Source organism: Heterodontus francisci, chromosome 35, assembly GCF_036365525.1.
Source record: "Heterodontus francisci isolate sHetFra1 chromosome 35, sHetFra1.hap1, whole genome shotgun sequence".
NCBI classification, from domain to species: domain Eukaryota; kingdom Metazoa; phylum Chordata; class Chondrichthyes; order Heterodontiformes; family Heterodontidae; genus Heterodontus; species Heterodontus francisci.
The window spans coordinates 16,736,020-16,740,091 of record NC_090405.1 but is presented as its reverse complement, the minus strand read 5'-3'; the positions used below and the strand labels follow the sequence as shown (position 1 = coordinate 16,740,091).

Genomic DNA, 4,072 nt, shown 5'->3' with positions numbered 1-4,072 from the left:
AGGAGAAATGTTGTTACTCAGAGGGTTGTGAATCTTTGGAATTCTCTACCCCAGAGGGCTGTGGAAGCTCAGTCGTTGAGTATGTTTAAAGCAGAGATTGACAGATTTGTAAATACAAATGACATAAGGGAATATGAGGAAAGTGTGGGAAAAAGGGCATTGAAGTGGATGTTCAGCCAAGATCATATTGAATGGCGGGGCAGTCTCGATGGGCTGAATGGCCGACTCCTGCTCCTATGTTTCGATGTTCCTAACTCCACATTATCGATGAGACACAGCCTCAGGCCGACTTGTCGGGTGGTGCAAACAGATAACACTGCTTCTGATCTTCACCAGAACAGAGACTGAGATGTAACATTGATCATCAAACAGACTGTGAGAGAATACAACAGAATAAAACACATGGAGAGACACTGTGGAATAACAAATAGATTTGATTGGAATGTTGAATTTTGATTGGAATGGATAAAACACCAGAAACAGCAGATTAAATTGGGATTCTCATCATTATATTGATCTGAGACAGAAAAGAGAAACTGATGGGAAGAAGGAAGAATGGAACTGTTAAGTTTTTTTGAGTTTTTCACTCACCCATGAAAGCTGATTAAAAAAAGATGCAAATAACAGAGAATTTCACCAAAAAGGGAGATTAAATGCTGCCGAAACCTTGGATCGAAGGATGCCCCAACAGATCACCTGTTTAACTGTCTCCTCACTGGGGGATTTCAATCAGTGAGCAATATTATTCGCTACCTTTTTTTTGTTAAATGAACCCAGAACTGTCACTTGGAATTAATATCTGCATTCCGACTCCTGAATATTTTCTGGACACATTTCCTGCTGAAAGAACTAAGAACTCTTTTCTAATTTACACAATACTATATACACATTCATCAAACCTCTTAAGCTAGCATCCTTGGTGCTGCTCTCTCTTCTCCCAAACCTCATCTCATGTGACTGTTACATCATCACTCTGACAGTGGGAGGGGTTGATCCCACTATCTTCAGCATTAACCCTTTACATCCTTATACTACACTGTCTGTCCAAACAAATGGGTGGAGGGAACTTCCTTCATTTATTCAAACACTTGAAAATCAACTCAAAGCCATCAGAGAGAGAGAGGGAGAGAGAGTGTCAGAGAACTTCCTGCATCCAGTCCTGACCCTGTCACACTCAGCAGCTGCTCACCCAGACCCCACTCTCCTCAACACTGAACATTGTTACAGAGACCCTTCAAATAATGTTTATAAAAGGCGGAAAAATTCAAAGTTCATCGCAGCCGGATTGAATGGAACAAAGTTTAATATCTTCTCACCGTCTCTCAATACCCACGAGACATAGGTTTTCTTATTTGGTTCCTTTGATTTTTCTTGTTCCTGATTGACAAATATTCCAAACCTCGGATCAACCTTCCCACTCGTGTCATGTCCCCAGTCTCGGTTAAAAGCAACACATAACGACACAAACACTCTGAAACATACAACGCAGTCACACTTTCCTTCAGTGAGATTAATGTCGAGCTGTTTTCCAGATTGAATGTAACCGTGAACAAATTTGTATCAAAGAAGTTGCCTTTGGCGTATCAGCACTGAATTTCTGGACAAGGAGGAACAGCCATTCCCAACTCACATCCTTCACAAAGGCTGTTTTCTCCTGTGACTGAAATTCATCATGTAATTTGAATTCCAAGTTCAAGTTCACAAAACAGAGATATAAATGATTGACAAGGAAACTTCTAAAGCATATCACAAATGTGAAATAAAGCTCTGCTGGGAGTAGAACCCAGGCTCTTCTGTTTACTAGACAGGTGCTTTAACCAACTAAGCTACAGAGCCAAATCACAAATGCTTGTGTAGTTGAAATCAGAGGAGGATCTGTTTATTCTCATCACACGTCTCCACTGGTCACAACATATTTTAACTTTTCCTACTTACTGATACAGTCATATACTCTATTTTTCCCAAAACTGAGAATGGAGGTGGAGGGGCGACATGATAGAGGTTGACAAAGTTATGAGTGGCAGAGACAGAGTGGATAGTCAGAAGCTTTTTCACAGGGTGACAGAGTCAGTTACGAGGGGACATAGGTTTAAGGCGAGGGGGGCAAAGTTTAGAGGGGATGTGCGAGGCAAGTTCTTTACACAGAGGGTGGTGAGTGCCTGGAACTTGCTGCCGGGGAAGGTGGTGGAAGCAGGGAAGATAGCGACGTTTAAGAGGCATCTTGACAAATACATGAATAGAATGGGAAGAGAGGGATACGGTCCCCTGAAGTGCAGAAGGTTTTAGTTTGGACAGGCATCAAGATCGGCGCGGGCTTGGAGGGCCGAATGGCCTGTTCCTGTGCTGTACTGTTGTTTGTTCTTTGTACATAGATAACACGTTTATAGATGTGGTCACCCCACAGCTTAAGAGTATGCAGGGAGAGAGGGAATGGGTGACCACCAGGCAGTCAAAAAGAATCAGGCAGGTAGTGCAGGACACCCCGAGTGCGTCTCACTCTCCAGCAGGTATTCAGTTCTGAATACAGAGGACAATGATGCTTCACCTGGGGAGTGCAGCCGGAGCCAAGTCCATGACACCATGGGTGACTCAGCAGCAAAGGGGAGTACAGGGAAGACTGGAAAAGCCATAGTTGTAGGTGATTCAATCGTCAAGGGAACAATCAGGTGTTTCTATGGCCACAGACGTGAATCCAGGAATGGAGTGTTGGCTCCCTGGTGCCAGGGTCAAGGATGTCATTGAGCAGTTACAGAGCACCCTGAAGCGGGAGGGTGAACAGCCAGCACTGGTAGTCCACATCAGAACCAACAACATAGGTAGATATAAGGATGTTGTGCTGCAGTCAGAACTTAGGGAGTGAGGTAAGAAATTAGCAAGCAGGACATCAAAAGTAATAATCTCCGGATTACTCCCAGTGCCACGTGCAAGTGAGTACAGGAATAGATGGATAAGACAGATGAATGTACAGGAATAGATGGATAAGACAGATGAACGTGTGGCTGGAAAAATAGTGCAGGAGGGAGGACTTTCGATTTTTGGGACAGGTTGGACGGGTTGCACCTGAACCGAGCCAGGACGGAGTTCCTTGCAGGATGTTTTGCTAGTGCTGTTGGGGAGGGTTTAAACTAGTTTGGCAGGGAGATGGGGACTGGAAGGTAGAGTCAGATCAGAAATGAAAATGGAAGGCAGAAAATTAATGGAGTCTGGAAGAGAGAGGAAACACTGATTAGAAAATTCAAAACAAAAAATGTTGGCAGTGCTCAAGGATATCTAAATCAATGCAAGGAGTATAGCAAATGAAGCAGATGAGCTCAGGGCACAGTTAGACACACGGCAGTATGATATCATAGCTATTACACAAACATGGCTAAAGGAGGGACAGGCATGGCAGCTCAATCTTCCTGGTTACAGGGTTTTCAGACGTGAGAGGGAAGGGGATAAAAAAGGAGGGGGAGTGGCAATTTTGGTCAAAGAAACTATTACAGCTGTGAGGAGGGATGATATGTTGGAAGGTTTATCAAATGAGACCGTATAGATTGAGCTGAGGAACAAAAAAGAGGCAATCACACTGCTGGGAGTGTACTATAGACCCCTAAACAGTCAGAGGGAGATGGAAGAGCAGATATGCAGGCAAATATCTGAGAAGTGCAAGAACAATAGGGCAGTAACAGTGGGGGATTTGTTCCACCCAAACATTAACTGGGATACTTTTTGTGTAGAGGGAATTGAGGGAGCAGAATTCTTGAGGTGCATTCAGGAGTACTTTTTTAGCCAATATGTAGCAAGTCCAACAAGAGAGGGTGAAGTTTTAGACTTAGTTTTAGGAAATGAAGAGGGGCAGGTGGAAGGAGCGGCAGTGGGACAGCAATTTGGTGGTAGTGATCATAATTCAGTCAGTTTTAATATAATTATGGAAAGGACAAGGACAGAACAGGAGTTAGAGTTCTCAATTGGGGTAAGACCAACTTTACTAAGGTGAAGATTGATTTACCGAAAGTGGACTGAAAACAGGTAGTTGAAGGTAAATCAGTGTCAGAGCAGTGGGAAGAATTCAAAGGGGAGATTCCAGGGG

At 43.6% G+C, this 4,072-nt stretch overlaps 1 non-coding gene across 1 annotated transcript; it reads right to left on the bottom strand.

Moving 5' to 3' along the window:
- Nucleotides 1-1,762: 1,762 nt before the first annotated feature.
- On the bottom strand, nucleotides 1,763-1,836 carry trnat-agu (transfer RNA threonine (anticodon AGU)). Its single transcript has one exon. It is a non-coding gene; the product is annotated as a tRNA-Thr (tRNA).
- Between the last annotated feature and the right edge of the window lie 2,236 nt (nucleotides 1,837-4,072).